This window comes from Gekko japonicus, unplaced genomic scaffold (genome assembly GCF_001447785.1).
Source record: "Gekko japonicus isolate JY-2015 unplaced genomic scaffold, Gekko_japonicus_V1.1 scaffold151, whole genome shotgun sequence".
Taxonomy (NCBI): domain Eukaryota; kingdom Metazoa; phylum Chordata; class Lepidosauria; order Squamata; family Gekkonidae; genus Gekko; species Gekko japonicus.
The window spans coordinates 1,188,209-1,209,123 of record NW_015174277.1 but is presented as its reverse complement, the minus strand read 5'-3'; the positions used below and the strand labels follow the sequence as shown (position 1 = coordinate 1,209,123).

Sequence of the window (20,915 nt, the reverse complement as noted above, 5' to 3'; positions counted from 1 at the left end):
TCCTTCTCTTGGAAATGATTTTCATTGGAAGGTTCCATTTGACCTTAGGTTAAGGAGCTAGTACTAAACTATCTGAAAACTTGTAAGCACACATGCACATGAGTGTGACACGCACACAGAAAGAGAGTGCAGGAGGCCATGCTCATGGCAGTTTGCATATCACCCATTCGAGTGAACGCTTCCTCACTAAGGCAGTATGACTCTCAGGCATTCATTTAAAGCAGCTTTCATTATAACAGACTATTTTGACAGTGGAGTATAGCAAATGCATTCTTTTGTCAGGTATTTAAGAGCTTTATTGTGTGCAGTGTGTTTTGTTGGGAAACCACTGTAGCAATCATAAAAGGTCAGGGATTCTTGTTCTTTCAACCCTGAGGCATTTTAGACATTTACCGGCCTTGCACAATGTAACGAGTTCTCCGCTGCTTCGTCAGTAGACCTCAACTGGGCAAGGGGTGGGAGAGAGGATTGTCTTTCTGGGTTGAGAGGGTAATTGAATTGCCAGACTCAATGAGCCTTGGGCCTCTATGAGTAAAGGATGTCACTTGCTTTGGTTGCCATTGTGCTCGGATTCTAAAATTTCACAGAGGCTAGGCCGAAACTTCCTTTAGTTTCTTTTCATGCAATGGGATTACAGGCCTGCTTCCCAAAGCGTGCAAAACTATGCCATTGTGTCTTTCTAGTCAATATTCACAGAGATGTTCACACAGACTGTTGCTATTGTGTATCTCTCAGTAAGTGAGACACAACTTTGGATTCCTCATACTGTGAACACTTGTTTAAACAGAAAAGAAGACAGGCAACAAGCACATATTCTGTCACTACACAGACTGTTTGCTACTGAAGATCAGACGTTGCATGTAAAGAAATGATTTTGCTGAAAAGCTTGAAGGTATTCATAATTTATTCATGCCTTCACTGGAGACATATTCTGCTAAAAAGCAAATGTTTGTTCAGTGGAAGAGAAAGAGGAACAAAGTGAGTTGTTAGGCACAATCCTCTTGTTTACCTCCTGTTCATTTTGACTGGATGTGCTTAGTGGATTGGAGCCCATATAAAAATTTGGGCTGCCTTGTCCCACAAGTGGCTTAAAAATTGGCCTTGTTGCCCCAGGTTGCTGATGCGGGATAATAGGGGTACAAGATGTTTCTGGGAGATAGTAGTACTCTGTGTGTGTCCTTGGAAATGTGAGGGGGATCCATATGCTGTGAGAAGAGGGCAAAGGAAGAGCCAGCTCTTTGCAACTTGAGTTGACATAACCAGTCGGGATATCACTCTCACCCTTGTGGCCCTCTGCCTTGCTTGGCTATTCTATCCCTAACTCATCTGATGGGCTGCCCCCCCCCCCATTTAGCTGCCATTGGGAGTAGTTTCAGATGTTATTGCCATACCCTGATTATTAGAGGTGGCAACAGCACTTTTGGAACAGATTGGAACCCTTCTAATTACAGCTAAGGATGGAACGGAAGGAGCTGGTGAGCCTGCTAGGATCAAAGATAAAAGAGTCCCAGAAACAAAAGCCTTTACCACTTGCCCACTTGGCATTTCCCTCCTTTCTCTCCCCCAGTGTCTTCCAGAAGTGCTGCCACCATCTCTAACAATCAGAGTGGGACAGCAAGGGATCCAAGACCCCTTCTGATTATGGCTCGTTGGACAGGGTGAGGTGGGGAGTAGTAGGCTCGAGGTATAGGAGAACAGGAAGTGAGGTAACAGGAATGGATTTGTGCAAGAGACCAGCCAATAGGTGCATGTTTTTCTAGGGCTGCGATCATATATAAACTTATCTCAGATCAAGCCATTGCACTCATATGAACCTACTTCTGACTCACCGTGCACACGATTGGGCTCAGAGCAGTAGTAGGGTTACACTGCAATTATATGCATGTTTATTCAGTGGATTGCTGGGAGGCTAAAATGGAGGAGAAAGACATAAACCACTCTGGGCCCCTATTGGGGAGAAAGATGTGGTATAGATGATGGAAATAAAAATAAGAGTTCCTTATTCTGTGGGGTTTACACCCAGGAATGTGTGTATAGGATTGTACTGCTCGCCTGTTAACAGTGCAACAACTGGCACTTTTAAAGACTGGAAGATTTATTATGACATGTGTTAGACCCCATTTCATCACATGTGTGGGATGTCTCCTCATTTGGTAGAGTATATTCATATAAAACCACAAAATCATACACATGCATGCAGAGAGAAGCATTGGGGAGCACAGTTTATGTGCGGAGGTAGACAAAATCTATTTTAGATACAAGAGGAGGGCATTATGGCAGGTGCAGCTTTATTTGTAAGAGGTAAGGAAAGCTGCATCTGCTGAAATACCCCCTCTTGCACAATTAGGAAGGCTCACAAAATTACTATTTATAGAATGCATGATGTGGAAACAACAGAGAAAGAGTTTAGTTCTGCCTCAGTACTAGAACTGAGGGTCACCCAATGAACTTAACTGGGACCCAAAAGGAAATAAATACACAGACATCACTGTTTGTGTGTGGGTGAATGTGGGTGGGTGTGAATCCCCAGTATATTTATTTGGTTTTCTGATTTTAATTTGTTATTTTATTGTTTACAACATTTCTGTGCTGCTTTCCTGCCAAACAAGGTATACCAGAAGACAAACAGCATTTTTAATATATATGTATTTAAAACACACTAAACATCAGAAAACAGGGAGGCCAATAACAGTTGTCAGGGGTATGCCAAACAGAACACAAAGTCTTCATACTCTGGTGGAAGGCAACAGTAGAGGGGGACTGACTAATCTACCTGGGTAGGGAGTTTGAAAAGATTGATGCCATGACTGAGAAGGCCCTCTCTCAGGTTGCCACCTAATGGCACTTGAAGCAGAGTCTCTGAGATGAGTGCAGCACATGAGTGGGTTCATATGGAAGAAGGCAGTCATTCAGCTATGTTGGGCCCAAGTGGTATAGAGCTTTAAATGTCAATACTGGCACCTTGAATTGAGCTGAAAACAAACTGGGAGCCAGTGTAGACAGAACAAGACTGGGTGAAATGGTCCTTTCTACCTACTCCAGTCAGCATTCTGACTACAACATTCTGTACCAATTGTAGTCTCCTGATGGGCTTCGTGGGCAGCCTCACACAGAGGGAATTGCAGTAATCTAATCTAGATATTAGTGGGGCATGCATCACAGTGGCAATATGTTTCTGCAAATTTGCAAAACACTTGCAAGTGTTTTCATCTGGCCACTCTGGCCACACATCAGATATATGATGCATGGTCTACCAAAACACTAGGGCTTCAGTGAAGTTAATTGGCAGATTCAGGATGAAAAGAATAAAGCACTACTTTATAAAACACATAAACCCATGGCTGCCTACTTAAGCTCAAAATAGATGAAAATCTGTGATTGGATCAGTAGAGTGAATTTTATTGCTCAGTAGGAGTCCCTGGTTCACCAGTCCCTGGTTCACCATGGGGCCACATTGTGTGTGGGTTGGTGGAGAAGCTAACTCTTTTCCTGTGACAAACTCTTGACTTCAAACTTGCCCCCTAAAGCTGCTTTTGAGGAACCAACCATTTGGATGGCTCCAGTGAATTTCTCCCAAAGGGGTAAATCATTTCTTTTTTTTGGGGGGGGGGTTGTAGTCAGGAAAATGGCATGAGACGAAGGCATTTTCCAGATTGCAGTAATATTGAATTTTCATTCCTCAGTGTTACCAATAGGGATGGGCACAAACTGATTTACGAACCCTGGTTTGACACAAACCAGGCCAGTTCTCAAAGCATGAACTAGGGGTTTGGGAGACCAGTTCATCCCATGAACCTGCCCATAACCCTCCATGGAAAACATATTTTCCATGGAAGTTCATGGGCGGGTTTGGAAGTGAGCTCCAAAGGCATTTAAATGCCATTGGAGCCCACCACCAGCCTGTGGCCTGACTTGAATAAGCTCTGAAGGCATTTAAATGCCTTAGGAGCCCACTTGCAGGTTGGGCTGCCTGACTGGAAGTGCCTACAAAGCCCACCTCTGGTTTGAGCCAGACAGACTGAGCTCTGAGAGTGAGCTCTGAAAGCTTTTATAGACCTTATATACACTTATATGGGCAGGCCCCATCCAGAAGTGGGCTCTGAAAGCCTTTAAAGGCCTTTGGGCCTCACTTGGAGCTTGATCAGGCTGGCCTGACCCAAAGGTGGGCTCCAAAGTCATTTAAAGGCCTTCAGAACTCACTTGGGTTGTGGTGGTGGACTCAGACAGCATGTAAATGCCTTTGTGACTCACTTCCAGGTGGACGGTCCCCACGAATATCCAAAGCACAACCTGTTTCATGCTATGGAGAAGTTCCTGGTTTGTGAAACCCCCCAAAGCACGAACCTCTATGAACCTCCATTTTCCCAGTTCATTCCCATCCCTAGTTACCAGTTTTTTCTTGTGTCCAGACAACTTCATTAACATCCCTGTGCTGTCCCAGTCTTTCCTCATTTTTCCCCTCTGTTCTTTCCTAAACTAGTATTCCCCATGCTCCTCCCCCCATTCCAGAATGAATTCACAAGATGGCCTCTTGCTCAGAATCTGAACAACTTTTTTTTTTACATCTTGTGGATTGCCACCCAAAATGGCAGCAAACTTTTTTTGGGGGGTGGAGGGGGGTGGCAAACTTAAAAAAATGCATGCCAGCACTGAAACATTTCAGCACTGGAGGGTGTCTGCACTGAAACAAACAGTCAGTCCCATTGGGATGCCGCACACCAGCAGCCAATCGTTGCCCATTTATTTTCTCTCTTATGCATGATTTGGTGACAGCAAATTTCAAGATACAGAGGAGTTAGCTGTGTTAGTCTGTTGCTACAAAACAGTAAAAAGCCCAGTAGCACCTTTAAGACTAACAAACTTTATTGTAGCATAAGCTTTCGAGAAACACAGCTCTCTTCGTCAGATGCTTGGAGGGTTTGAAGAAACTAGCCAGAAATATATAGGTGGTAAGGGGAGAAGGGAGATTTCAAGGTGTTCTATGAAACTATCTTGTGTTAAAAGCCCAGAGCCCTTGGCCCTCATAGAAGCATGAAGGAATATTGTTTGGCCAGTTACCCATTCAGAGGGGTGGGTATTTGTGTGCATAAACACAGCACTTCTCATGGGAGATCAGCCACAACTCCATGTGAAGTTGACAGCTCAGCAGAGCAAAGTGAGGAGGGGGCTTTCATGGAGCCTGTCCCCCCAGAAAAGGCACAGGAACTGGAGACCAGGGCAGGCTTGTCCTGGAAGTGCCCCTCTCCATGCATGCTTACTTGTGTGTAAGCCCCACTTAGTTCATTGGGAGCAAGCCTACTTGAGCCCTGTCCTGGAGAATTTTTTTGTATAGGGGAGGGTGTGTGTGTGTGTGTGTGTTAAAGATGATCCTCTTTGGGTGTCAAATACATTAGGAGCTGAGTACCTGGTGAATGTCAGATAAAGGAATTCAAAATTTGGGGGATGGGGAGCCAGTCAGAGAGACTACTCAAACAAAGGAAAAGAGGCAACCAATAAGGGGTGAGACATGTACACCAGGAAATGGTCATCAGTTGTAGTGTGATGGGCAGGGAATGTACTTTAACAGGGATTGTGCAGCTCCTTGAGGCTGCTGAAATGCTGCAATGCTTCAACACATGTGCAACTCCCCCGAACCCCCTCCCCTGGAAAATCAGTCCTCAATGGGAATATGAACAGATGAGACTATGACAGGAAAAACAACAACAACATGTAAGTGTGAACTGATCGCACTGATAGTGTGATCATTGGAACAGCCACAACATCCATGAAAACCCAAAAGGTGGCTGCAGTCTGGAAAATGCCACAGTGTTAATGCTACAGGTCCAACTGGAATTGCAGTGGATATTCAGCAATAAATATGCAGTGGAGATCTGACCATATAATTCCCAGTGTTGTGGCTAGTTTGACCTTTACATGGGAACTGTACACATTCATGGAGGACAGGTATTATCAACAGCTGTTAGCCATTAGACTTTGGAATATCAGAATGCCAGTAGCAGGGCCACAGTGGTATGTTCTTTCATGTCTATTTCTTTCATGTCTGTTTCTGGGCTCTTGGGGGGAACTGATTGGCCACTGTGGGACTGCTACAGTCCATCGCCACAGTTTGATCAGTCCCTCCCTCCTTGCTTTCGCTTAAAACGTCGGGAGATAGGGCATCTCCCCCCCCCCTTCGTTTGTACGCTTGTAGTGGAGGGACTTCACTTCTAGTCTTTAGTGTCTTGTTTCAACGACAACTCACTCATCAATCCTTGAATCGATCCAGCCAGGTCCTAAAACCTCCAAATGCTTGTTCCGGTGGTCGCTTCTAGTCCAGTACTGGGAATCAGGGTAGGACCTTCAGGGCAGAGAGTAGCCCCCCTGTACCAGCTACCGGCCAGAGGTAGGGCTCTCCAAAGCCCCCTGGCTAGAAGCCCATTGCCTATGGGCTTCATGGGGGAGCGTACACCATCACACTCCCTCCTAATCCCCGATTCATGGCACACGTCTCTCGGAGGAACCCAGAGACGCCGCCATCGTTCAAAGCACCAAAGACCGGAAAATCCGACAATAATACATTCATATTAAGGCAACACATTAAAGCTCCACATTAATATACATTCCCATGATGACAGGTCCCAGTAGGTGCTTGTTTCCCTCAGCTTCATCAGGTCTCAATCTGTCAGGTGGTGCACATAAAGTCACACCTTTTTATAAACATATATGTTAAAATGATTTTCTAGGCTTGATAAGATAGACTCTGGTATTATTGTCCACAAACTAAGTAATTGTGGTAAGCCTTGTATAAAATATTTTATTGGGAGAGTCCATAACAATGGGAACCAGTTGGAATATACCAGAATCAGTGGGATAAATAGTTGGATGAGCTTCAGGGGTAAGTTTATAACATACCCAGGTCTCTCTTTTCAAACTTAGAAAATCGTTGTAAAATATATGTTTATAAAAAGATGTGACTATGTGCAGCACCTGACAGATTGCGACCTGATGAAGCTGAGGGAAACAAGCACCAACCAAGGTCCATTGTCGTGGGACTGTTTATTAATGGGGTGCTTTAATGTGTTGCCTTAATATGAATGTATTTTTTTCCACAAACTAAGTAATTGTTGTAAGCCTTGTATAAACTATTTTATTGGGAGAGTAATTTTTACTCCAGAGTAAAAATATATATAGTGTAACAGTCTATGAGCTGTTTTTTTTGGGGGCCCCCCCCACAATTTATAAGTCACTGTATTTCCACTGTTGTTACTCATCATTCCTATAGTATATACGTGATCTTAGGAAAACTGCTACAGTCCCTAATCTGCAATATGAGGACAATAATGCTGACAAGGAGCCTACCCAAAGGATTGTTGTGATTAATACTATCACAAAAAATATCAAGTGTATGGAAGAATTACCATCTGCTGTATAGATCTACTATATATTTTAATAATAAACACTAATCTACTAGGATATTGTGATTTCATTTTTCCATCTGTTACTCCAGTAAGTGATACTATTTTAGGCTTACCCTCTTTGGAGCAGTTTGCTTCTAAAAATCTATCTTGTGTCTTTCCTTCTCCCCTGCCCTGTCCTTTTGCATTCCTTCTGTTTACCTCTTTTCCAGTTCTCTCTTCCCTGATTCTTGGTTTCACCCATCTTGTAGTCTTCCCCCCCCCTTTCCTTTCTTGCAGCCTCTCTAATTATTTATTACTTCTGCTTCCCTTTTCTCTGTTTTGTGTTTAATTCTTTCATTTAAGATTTAAAATGTAATGAAACACTGACGTTAAGACACAAGAGGGCCTGTTCTCAAAATGACAGCTCAAATTGTGCATGCAAATTGGAGACTGTGTGTGAAAGTCTGTACTCATTTGCACAAGCCATGCGCGCTCATGCATGCTATTTAAAACGGCTACGTTTAATTTTAATAAGTGGGGCTTCAAAAAAAAACCCTGTCTTTAATTTTAGATACAGGATAGATGTCATCTACGTGCCATTTGAATGTTGTCATCCCCCAATCACCTGCCAGAGTTCAGAAGCAAAATGAAACCTTTAATAGGACTGCTTTTTTTTTTTTAAAAAAGGAACTAAACTAAAGCAGCTATGCAGAGTTATAATTACATAGAAATCTGCATTTTAATTAACCTTTCTAGAAGGATTTCTAGGGCACTGGGTTTTTGAAAGTTGGGTTTTATTCAGTATTTTCTGTTCATCTTGATCTTTTTCCAGGTCTCTAGGTAGTACAAAAGCATTCAGTAGAAAAGTAGGAATGCTGTTTAATGTATTTGAAACACCAACTTTTTCTTAAGATATCTATCAGTACTTAATGTACCGGGATGGCTGACAGCAGGTTTCTGTTGCCATAGCGTAATTATGTAGAATAGACTGTCTCAATGACACTTCTTCAGCAAAAGACTATCTTACATTCTAGATGGCAAAAAAGACTAAAATGACAGTAGAGGAGCTAACTTGTGGTTCTTTTTCATCAGCTGTGTGAAATTACGGGGTTGTTTTGATGACGCAAGTCAAATGATGGGATGTAAAGATCAATGGTGCAATAACAGACCTATCGATACCCTGTCACTGTTTTCATTTGTTATCTTCACTCTTTTCCTACTTAGATGACATTGCGAGTTACTAGGATCAAAATATAAAAAAGCTTACAGTTGTTAGAAGCTTGATATTTTTCTCTTTCAGCTTGAAAGCAAACATCTTAAATTTAAACGTTATTAATATAATAGTTGGTGATGCTTTCCTAGAAGGGAAATGAATGATGGTATATACTCCACAGTCCTACAGGACACAAATAGATGCTTAAAGGTGAAGGTAAAGGTTCCCTTGCTCGAAAGCCAGTCGAGTCCGACTCTAGGGTTGCGGTGCTTATCTCCATTTCAAAGCCAAAGGGCCAGCGCTGTCTGAAGACATTTCTGTAGTCATGTGGCCGGCATGACTAAACACCAAGGCGCACGGAATGCTGTTACCATCCCACTGTAGTGGTACCTATTTATCTACTTGCAATTTCTTGCTTTCAAACTGCTAGGTTGGCAGGAGCTGGAACTAGAGATGGGAGCTCACTCCATCATGCGGCACACTTGGGTCTCAAACTGCTGACCTTCCACAGCCTGCAGTTCAGCATCTTAACCACTTGAGCCACCGTTTAGGCTTGGGCTAACCCAGTAGACTTTTTACATTGAATAACTCATCCTGCTCCTGCCTCCATCAGCTTTGCAAAATCCCTTCAGTTGTACTGTGAGGAAGAGGGGCTTGCTATTTATGGACTGGCAAGTGGGCTTGTGGGACTAATGATACATGTTGTTTGGCTACTGGCTATACCCTGGAGATATAAAAATAGTGCTGCACTTTGACACACACCCCCACCTGATTTGTGTAGTTATCACTATGTTAATAGTGTTGACAGCGATATGAACGAGAAATCTTTTCACAGTACTTTTCAGAGGGAAACAAAGGCCATCTTGGAAAGAATTGTTTTACATAAATAGTTGCATTTACCACATGGTCACTAACTGAATGATCTTTCACTCTGGCTTGGATACTAAGCCTTGGTTCCACAGCTTTTCATCTGATGAGGAAGCAGTGCTTCACTGTGGAGTTCATTCCTCTAGTGTTAGACACTTCTAACTCACTGGGAGACACTAATGTGCTTAGCAACAGAAGACAGGTGTATTTAGCAACATAAAACTGTGCTTCCCAGCAGAGGACAGTCTTCCGCAACTGAGAATAGCACTGCACCTGCAAGACCAAGGCACAGAATCCAAGCTTGTGTTCTAACTAGCAATGGGATGCTCATCTGCTCCCACTAAGACCAAATAAACCTGCTTGAGGTGTTCTATATTCAATATAGAACATGCTGTACAGTATTTACCTCATTCATCATTCCCTATTGTTCTGCAGTGAGAGAGTTCAACACATATGCCTATCACATTCATTGATCCCTTGTCCTACATTAGGAAGAATCTTTCACTCATCACACACACTCAGGCTTGCCCATGCAATCAAATTTCTTACTTAAAATAATCACAGTTTCTCGTCCTCCCCATAATGGAAACATTTTCCTTTTAAATTTTTTTTACAGTTCCCAGTACCACCATTATCTTAAATACCATCTTTAAATATCTTAATACCCTATTTTTCCCCTTGTAAATGTGTGTGATTTCATGTTAATCATCACTTTTGATTAATGGAATTTTTCAAATGTTCTGAAAACTTTTCCCATTTAAAATGGGAATGTTTTTAAAAACAACTTCTATATATCTGCTGGCAGTTTTTTCCACACAAAATCTTTTATGATATGACAACACATGGTAAACCTAAATGCTCCAGAAACCTAAACCATCTTAGTTTGAGAAACAAAGGGCCCCTGGAACAAGTACAAGACTTTGTAGCCATAAAATAGCTTTTTGAATCAGTTTTCTGCAGGTGCCTATTCATTAAACCAATACATTTGGATGGGTTATCAGTGTATTATATCAGTGTATCTGGTGCTGGGTTTCTGGGCAATTGCAGAATTACAGAACTAGAGATGTAAAACTCCACATAAATTTTGGAACTAGAGGAAAAAACCATTCCCCCCACATTTTTAGAGGAAAAAGGAAACTGCAGAAAATTGAACTATATGGAATACTTACTACCCTGTCAAACCTAAACTCATTTTACTGCTTTAACAATATAATATGCATCATTTATAACTTATTTAGAATATAAAATCACAATATTTGACATATTTATGGAATTTAAAAGTTAAAAATAGCATAGTTTTCACCAAGCAAAATTGCAAATATACCCAGTAGTTGAGAGAAAACTGTAATTGAGGGAGAGATGAAAGGTCAAAAAGGACAACAGAAGGCATACAACAGTTGAGAAACAGTGAAAGCCTTGAATGTTCCTCTCTTGAAGATTAGGTATCCTTTTAGCTGCAGAAAAGTTTCTTGGATTTAAGAGCTGTGTGTGTCTACAATGTGCTCACTTTGTCTTTAAAAGCATTTCACACATTCTAAAAGAGAAAAATATTTCATAGGAGCTTTTTTTCAGCATGCTCCCCAATTTCCTATTTTTCCATAAGAAAAGTGGGGGGGGGGAGGCTGCATTAAAAATGGAGTAAGATTCCCACCCCCCATTTTCCCCCTGGCCTTTAAAATCTTTATACAGAACATCTATGAGCAATCTGCTTGGGAAACCCCATCTATTCGACATATTACACTGAGTGGTCCTGCATAATTTTCTGACAACAAAGGTATTCTAGATGTTATAATGAGTATAATCTACTAATCAGTGTCCAGGTACTTTGATAAAGATTACAGTAAATTGGTGTAGGAATAAAATGCTCTCTCCTGATCCAAAGTTCTGATGCTCATGTGCTGCTCAGCAAAAGGATCTCCATTCTCTTCAGCATGGTTGATCTTTTAAAAAACAATTGTGACCAATTGGTGGCCTCATTCACACAACCATGGGTGGCCTGAAAGCTGTTTTCCTGTGGTCCCTTCCTGCACCATTGCTAGAAATGTTTAATTAGGATTTACACAGCCAGATCCAACAATGTAAGTTCTTTTACTCAATTGTTATTCTCCTTTCCAGGGCTGCCAAGAAGGGAGGTACTAGAGAAAGCAAAATGCCAGGAGCCCTAGTCCTGGAGAGCTGGGCAAGTGCTGCTGGTGTGTGACTTATACATTGTAATATTTTTACTGAGGGAAAGGAAAGGAGGACGTGTGACCTTGGGAACAGTCATTATGACTCAGTCTAACCTACCTCACAGGGTAGATATGTTAGCCGAATTGCTTTATTTATAGCAATTGGCAATTTATAAATGGGTCCTTGCCAACTATACCAAGGTCCTGTTCCCACCAAGGGTTACCACAGAAGGAGTCGAGGCTGGTGTTGTTAAAATAAATGTCTTTTACTTAAAAATATAAATCTCATACAAACAGTACTGATACACTCACACACTCAATCAAGTTCCTTAGAAATACAGTATTAAAATAAGCACGGTTGCATTAGCAGGTGGGGGTGATGATGGGTGATACTTATCTGTCTTCGCAGCTTGGTTGTTCCAATGAAGAATGGATGGGAAGAAATAGAAATCTAGGGAGAGTTCACACACGACTAGAACCAGCCAGAATGTGTGGGTCTCTTGATTGCAGATCAAGAGATCAAAGTAGAGGCAAGGGTTTGGGGATAGCAAGTGGGACTCAAGAGAAGTAAAAAGCAGACAGGGGTTGTTGCGGGGGTTGCTAGCTAGGCAAGTAGGAGGGGCCAGGTAACTGGTCCTTACCTTTTATAGTGGATCCATTACGTGGGAGGCAACTGTTCCAACCTGTGGAACCACCTACCTGTTAGTCCGTCCCAAAACTAATCCTATTGGTTGCCTATAGGAATGGGAGGTTACCTATCAGGAGTGGCCAATATTGAAATCTAATACCTTACTCAAAGAAGGGCATCTGGGCAGGTGTAAAAACCTTGGCGTCAGGATGCTCCATTGTAGTGTAGATGAAGCTGGCCATTCCATTGTAAACCAAATGTCCATTTGGCAGGAAATACCAATGCAGGAATAAAGCAGTGATGTGTCTTACGTGACCACAAATGATTTTGCAGTGGGGGCTGTCTCTGCCCAAGTTGTTGTTTCTTACTGCTCACAATAATGGAGGTGTGTGCTTCTTCACCAGGCTGGCAACTGTGTAACTGAAACCTTATTCACGTGTAAGGCTTGTGCAGGCGCCTTCTGTGTGTTGCATCACAACAGGTGACTTAAAGTGTACAGTCTTCTGAGCCTATGTGTGTGTGTGCACAGTCCATTGTGTGTAGCAATAAATATAAGTCCATAAAGCAAATATCAAGTTCATTCTCTAACAGATATGAAATGTGGGGCCACATATACTTCTCCGAGCTCCTTGGAGGAAGAGTGGTGTATATATGTGTGGAGTGGAATGGACAAAAGTATATGCACTCACAGAGAATAAATGGTTATCCTGTTAATCCTGATGCGGTGGGTCTTGTCATCACTGTTGCTTCCTAGTTTGGAGACAATTGGGTGGAAAGGAACTATGTAACTGGCTACTGGCATGGTGGATTAAACATTACCATCAGCAATGTGGGAAGAAACCACAGAGAAGCTGCTTCTAAATGGTTGTTGGTGAATGGGGGCCTTTGCTAATACAGCACATTAAGATAGTAATTTTCAATCAGCCTGTCATTCCGATATATGCTTTCTTGGAAGCCAGTTCCATTGAGCTCAGCTGGATTTATTTCTTTCTATAAAGGTGTTTAGGGTTCAGCTGCCAGTTTTGTGAGCCATTTGGTTTCATTCTCATTATGCAAACCGCAATCCTACAGTCATGTTATGCATTTGAGAAAGCTACTATATCAGGAAGTCTCTGGGTGGAATATAAATAGGGTGCCAGGACAGGAGGAAAGTCTAAATGCTATGAGCATTTCCTGATAGAAAACGTAATTTCTTCTGGTCTAACAGTATTGATCCTACATCTTTTAATAGGTTTTCTCAAGTAAAAACATTCTCATTTGCATGCATATTATGTAATGCTTCCAAGTGATACATGCGAAGATCCACCTCTGTCTGCTACCAATTATTGATGTCTGTTTAAGGCCAGCTTCTGTTCTCTTGGTTACCAATGCAGGACTTATTGACATTTTGATAAAGGAAACCACAAAACATCCTATCCTCTTCAATGCAAGCCTTCCTGTGGAATTGCCCAGGAGAAGGCATTTTATAAACAAAGCATGAGCAGGCATCTATTTAATTAAAAACATTTACAAAGCGTTCTAGTTCTAAGCCCATTTTTTATTGATGAATAATAGTGAACGTCAGACTTCCCTGAATAGTCATAATTCATTTGTGGGGCCTGCCATCTTGTCTACTAGCTTCATGTTCAGTTAATCTCATTAGGCAGGGGTCCTGACAGCCTTTGAAAAGGGCTACAGTAACTGTACAGTAACTGTGCTTCTGAGCACTGCAACTCCATATCTCATTTAGCCTTCAAAGGGTGGTTGTCTTTGGCTTACCAAGATATAAAGGAACTTGAGCGACGGGGAACTAAGCTGATAAAGATCATGGCAGTTGAGTGGGATCCTGGATATGAATGCCCCTGGTATACCTCCATGGTGGCAAAGTCAGCTTGTATTAATTACTGTGGGCCAGTGAACTAGAAGTTACTTGGGAGGAGTTCTGATTTTTGACCTGCAGCTTTTATAGATAGCTGTTGGGGTGTCATCTTGAGAAGCAAGAGTTGAAATGTATTGTCTAGATGAAGTTTCTGCTCAACCTTTAATCATCTTTTCATCTCTAACACAGAGAGGATAATACAGCCCTTTCTTTCAGTGCTGTTACTGAAGTTCTTCAAGAAGTCAGAGAAAAGTATTCAATTACTAATAATTTAACAAAACTACAAATAAACTATTATTTTGAACTTATTCTGGTAGTGATGAAGCCTCTCCATGAATGGTGTGGGATAGTGGTAAGCAGGGGTCATTTCGTAGAAAAAGAGCTAGGGGAACTCATTAGCATAACTCATTAGCATATGCCACACTCCCTGACATCAGGGACCCGGCGGTGGACCTGCAAGGCCAGCGGGAGTGCGAGGAAGCCCCGCCAAGGCCCTCCCTGTCCCCAGGCAGGCAGGGGTGGGGAGAGGCGGGGAGGAAGCAACTTACCCTCCCTCTTCTCTTGCCTCCTCCTGGCTGAATGAGGGCTGGAAGCGGGGCGGCCGGAAGCAGGGGGCGGGGCTTCGTCATGTGCCCCGCCCCCTGCACCTCACCCGGGGGAACTGCATTCCCCCGCGTTCCCCCCCGAAATGACCTCTGGTGGTAAGAGTGTCAAACTAAGATCGGGAAGACCCAGATCTTTGCCATGGAAGGTTGCTGGGTAACTTGCTCTCAGTCTCACAAGATGTGATGATAAGATGGAGTAAAGAACAATGTAGGCTGCTTTGGGTCTATAAATGAAGCAAATAATGGAGAGTGCATGCATCAGCCTGGGAGGAGAGGAAGGAGAAGAGAGCCTGGGCCAAATGACCCAGAAGAGAGACTGTGTGTGCATGTGCACATGACAGAGGAAAGAGAAAGACATGAGGGACAAAGTATACATCAGGGACGGGGGTGAGATTCACAAGAGGACTTCTCACAGACTGCTGTAGGGGTCGAGGGGAAGGCCATGCACTCTGAATTTACCTGCCAAAATTCTGGCTGCAAGCCTTTAATAATACAGTTTGCAAAAAAGGTGGACCATTTTTTTTACTCTAATCATGAAAGAATAGATAAGAAGCAATGTTTTAAAGTACAGGAAGGCGCTTGCTTGAGCAAAACTTCTGAAGGTGCCACCCTTCAAACAGGCAAAATCAGCTACTGCCTGTTCTTGCACATTCTCTGTGGCGGCTCCCACATTGTAGAAAGATCTGCCTGAGGCTTTCAGTAAGGCCCCCACACTTCTGTTGTTTCACAGAATGTGTAAAACAGAAATGTTCAAGAGGCCATATTTATAATGAACTACAGCAGGGGTGTCGAACTCATTAGTTATGAGGGCCGGATCTGACATAAATGAGACCTTGTTGGGCTGGGCCATGTGTGTCATAAAATGTAATGCCAGTTAGTGGAGATATAAACTTTATAAAGACACAAACACAAAGATTTTTTTTTAACTTAAAATAAAAACATGCTTACAACGTTAGCTCTGAATGCTGCAAACCTACTTTTGATTTGTTGACATTAATGCTCAGAGTTCTGAGTCTAGGACCCAGGTTAAAACATAAAATGGCTGAGTGATTAAGAGGGTCTGGTGAAGCAAGATGCAGCAGCAGCAGAACTGGAGGCAGGAGATGGCCAGTTCCACTGCAGGCCTGATGGAAGCGAAGCTGCACCACTTGAAGCAAAACCTCGCTCTAGCCTTCAATGGGCTGCTTGGGGGGGGGCGGGAGGAAACGAAGCCAAGCCGGGAGGCCCCTTTTGTCCCTCACCCGCCACTGGAGCATGGTCTCGCAGCCACACACTCGCACGGAGCAACGCCCACACAGAGCTCTTGCCCCCGCCCCGGCTGCTGCTTCCCTTTCCTCGGCCGCCCACACTCCCGCTTTGCATGGTGCCACTTCCGGGGATGGGACACAAGCAGGACACCACCAGAGCTCCTCTGCAGGCAACGTCAATCTCCTCCCGGGCCAGCCCGTCCTAGAAAGTGCTACTTCCGGCCTCAGAACATGCCTGGCAAACTGATGCTAAAAAGACTCCTCAAACCCGGGCCACTCGCCCACAGCCTATTTCTAGAGCTCATTGTCTCCAGTTCCACAACGGGCCTTCTTCCTAGTTGAATAATTGGGGGCCATGGTGGCTCAGAGGTTAAGATGCTGAGCTGCAGACTGGAAGGTCTGTAGTTTAGCAGTTCGAGACCCTAGTGCTGCATGACAGAGTGAGCTCCAGTCTCGGGCCCCAGCTCCTGCCAACCTATTAGTTTGAAAGCAAGAAATTACAAGTAGATAAATAGGTACTGCTTTGGTGGGAAGGTAACAGCATTCCATGCACCTCGGCATCTACTCATGCCGGCCACATGACCACAGAAATGTCTTCAGACAGTGCTGGCTCTTCGGCTTGGAAACGGAGATGAGCACCACCCACTAGAGTCGGATACGACTGGCTTTCCAGCAAGGGAAACCTTTACCTTTTATTAAAGAATAAAGTTGTAAAAATATAAACTCCTGCTTTAAAGAAATGCATCCTGTAACATTTTCTAGAATTAAGGTGACTTAATGAAACCCACATCTGCATTGGAGTATCCCCAGTGTGACAAATGAGTGACAAACTAAAAATGATGGAAGAAGAAGAAGAAAATATTAGATTTATACCCCGCCCTTCACTTGGAGTCTCAGAGCAGCTTACAAACTGCTTTCCCTTCCCCTCCCCACAACAGACACCCTGTGAGGTGGGTGGGGCTGAGAGAACTCTGACACAAACTGCTCTTTTTCAAGGACAGCTGTGCCAGAGCTGGTGACTGACCCAAGGTCACATCAGCAGGTGCAAGTGGAGGAGTGGGGAATCCAACCTGGTTCTCCCAGAGTAGAGTCCGCACACTTAACCACTGTACCAAACTGGAAGTTTTGAATACCATTGTAGAGGCCAGTACATGCCCTAAACCCTCAAATTTAACCAGCAGGATGTTGATCTGTTATCTAGTCAGTGACACATCTGTGTTAGGGCAGTTCAAAATCTGCCCAATGTCTCTCCCTTTCTGAATGTTGATGTAGACATGGATATGCAAACCAATGGAAAGAAAGAGGGGGGTCTTTGGGGGCATGTTTGCTATGACAGCTTACCGGGATCTCCATGTTCAGACCTTTGATTGTCAGATGCTGGGGTGACTTGGAGGTGGTGGTCACCCTGCTGCCCTACTTGTCGGCATTTTGCTGGCCCATATTGGCAGCAGAATTCTGAACGATTTTTATGTCCTTACTCACAGTACACTGTAAACAGAACAATGTGAGCCAGTTTAAATGTGCCACTGTTGCAAATGATTCTGATAAGGCTACCAAACTGCATAGCGATGCAAACAAAATATCTGGGTTCACATTACCATTGAACTAGATGGCAATTTCTTGCTGATTATAACTAGGTTGATCAGAGAGGCCTTGAGAGCGAAGAAGCAAAACCCATAGGTAAATAAATACTTCCCAAACAAATGTTGAGAAGTACAGATCCCGGCTACCCACATCTTCAGCTTTGTTTTAGCAGTCCTGACTCCCTAATGCCCTACACTTAAAAGAAATGTGACCATTATCATCTTAACAAAGCTCTGTTCATTTACTTTATGTGGTGGCCAGTGTGTTGTGGGATTGTATTTTTGAGATGTACTTTTATAGTATTTTATTATGATGAGATATGGCTTGAACATTTAATAACAAACATTTTGGGGGAGCTTTTCTGCCCCAGAACAGTTTTGAACCCAATTAATCTAACTTAAAAGACTAAGCAGGCTTTCCCCACCAAAACTGCTTTATTATCCTTGGATTCTATGACATGGATCTTGTCTCATTCTTAACCAAACATCATTTTTTATATATATACCTCATCTTTAATGTACAAGGGCTTTACCATCCTTGTTGACATCATCACTACTCTTCCCATTGATCCTTTTGTTGACCCCTCATTTGAACTAAACCAAGGACCTCTATTTTCCAGGCAGAAATAAGTCATAGAAACCACCAGGCTATTTTTGGTCTTCTCCATGTTATTGATGCTGCTGCTATTTGGTTAAATGTAGAAAAATATAATTTGCCTTGGAAGCACAGAAGCTTTACACAGTATCCCTGATCTTCAACATTTCCCAGTTAATGGAAACTGCAGTTTAAATAAATTACAAAATCACTCCAGTGGTAACAAGAGAAAGAAATTTTACTTACAAAAATAGAAGTACGTCTTACATGACGTAGTCATATAGGTACATTTAACTTGTGAGCAGATTAACTTCAAAAAGGTTAACTTGTTACAGCTCTAAGCCCATGTAAGAAATAGAAGAAGAGAGGTCCTATAGAAGATAAAACAGAAGGCAATCAGATAACCAAAGGCCCCGGTCACACGGGCCGGATATCGTGGGGTGGAGGCGTGGCTAATTGCCCCGGAGGAAACTAACGGTGGCCGCCCGAGCACATCCCGGTCGAGGTCCCGTGGTTCGGGGGAAATGCCGATCAGACGGGTATCCTGCAGCGCGGCACAGAAGCCACGCTGCGCAATCGCACTAGCAATCGCTCTTTGTGCACATGTGCTGTTGGGCGCTGTTGCGCAACCTGCGGAGACGAACAGCGGTGGGCGCCGGATGCCATGTAAGTCCACCGGGAACACGATCAGATGCCCACCCTTGGCCTGCTGTTTTTTAACTCCGCACCTTCGGCGGGGAGCCACGGGTTTGCCATGGGAGCACTGTGCTTCCCAGATGTTGGGGTGAAATCATGCTCGGAAAATCTGTGGGACTCCGTGCCTCTCCTGTGGCAACTTTGCCATGTGACTCATCATCTAACCAATGATAGGGTGGGGCCAACTGCCAAATGTACCCAAGTGAGAGAATTCTCTTAACCCTTTCCCTCCCAGATCCTCTTGCATGCAGAGTTACGGTATCCAACAGCTACCACCACAATTAACATGGCCAGTGTCTAGCCATATTTTTGATAAATTAAGTGACCATCAGTTTACCAACATTTATAACTAAATTGTTAGTGATTGGGAAAATAATGCTTATATAGGGCTCTGTTAGAGGCCTTTAATTAGTCTATTAGTCTCCATTAGTCTCTAATTAAGATCCTTTCTTGTTTCTGAATGCCCAATATTTTCCCCATTTTTCTTTGTATGACTTTTGTTTCAGACAACGTGATAATGGTGACAAATTTTGTATTTTATCCATATGCCCCATTATATTAGACAAGGTATGATTGTCCTGCATTTCTCTTTCAATTCTTGTGAAAATGGTTTTTACCATCAGATCCAGCAAGCTGGCACAGGAGGACATGGCAGGTTTCAGGCTAATGCCATTAGCATAACTGTTAAGTAATTATTCATGTTTGGTCAATTAATTAACGTTGGTGTTTTTAGTGAGCACTGAAATAATTAAAAATATGAAAACAAATATAAATCTCTATATACATACACAAATATACCACTAGCCACAAGCCAATGCAGAATTAGGAAGATGGATTGTAGCTATCTGTTTTAATTCATTCATTACTTTACTGTGCTACTCTTTAATAGCATGGCAGTCCATGATGCATATCTCAAAGTAGTTGCAACAGTCTATATAACATGTACATAATGGCTTTAGATTCAATGAATAATGCATTTCAGCATAAATTTAATCACAATAATAATCCAGTAAGAGAGGAAAACAATCAACATCTGAATTTACATAATGGAAGCCTTCTAATTAAGATGCTGTGCAAGAATGTTACTATGCAAAAATTTGTCTTTTCTAAATATTATATAGTTAATTGTGTTTCGGGGGAGAGTGCTGAAGAACAAATAGTCACCTGTTGAATTTGTTACAATTGGATTTTAAAGGGGAATCTGTCAATTAACTAAAATTGCTAGTGATTTGTATGCACTGATTTGGCACTTTTTGAGATTTCAGTCTTAGTGTAAAGGCATTCAGGTTTGTACTAAAAGGCTTTCATATTTGGAGAAATAAGTGATGCTGACATCTTCTTGCCTTGCTTCCTTTGAAAGGACAGTGTGTAGTTCATTGATTAGCACCTAAGTTGGCTGGGGTGCTAATGTAAAAAAAAAGCCACCAGAACAATGGGCTAAGTCTTCTCCATGCTCACCCTCATCACTTCCCCACTTTGTTTACACCATTACGTTTGGTCACTGAGTCCAAAATCTCCCCGACTGACACATGTTTTAATGCTAAAAGTCATCTTTTCTTGCAACATTATGCAAGCTAATGCCAGTTTTCTGTCCTAAAATTGACTTGATGATTGCCTGAAATATGTTAAGTGATGCGTGAAACATATGGATGATGCAGCTTATGTATTTCTGGCAGTTCCCCTTCCTCCTGTTGCTGGCCAGCTGTGAGTACAGCTGCCACTGAAATTCCTTAGTAGCAAATTTCTGCTGTTCTGTCAATTTGGAATATTATTTCAAAAATGTAGGCAGGCTTCCTGGAATCCACAATGCTTTCATTAAATGGGTGATGTATTCATCCAGAACTATTTCATGTTTCCAGTGAACAGTTTGCATTTTTTCCAACTGTATCTGTCACCTTGTAATACTGCTGTGCTGAAGCACCTGCTGCAATCTTGCCCACTCCTATTTGTGTTGTAAGTATACCTATTTCAAATTTTTACTGTTGTTTTCACATACTTATATTGCAATCCTATTGCAGAGTTCCTCCTATTTAAGACCATGGGCATAGGCTGAAGTAGGTCTACATAGGCTTGCATTTT

General features: G+C 42.6%; 1 protein-coding gene across 1 annotated transcript in view; it reads left to right on the top strand.

The window, feature by feature from the left end:
* Positions 1-20,915, top strand: part of LOC107121000 (dihydropyrimidine dehydrogenase [NADP(+)]-like) — a 633,529-nt gene that overhangs the window by 230,765 nt on the left and 381,849 nt on the right. The gene's annotated exons all lie outside the window — the stretch shown is intronic.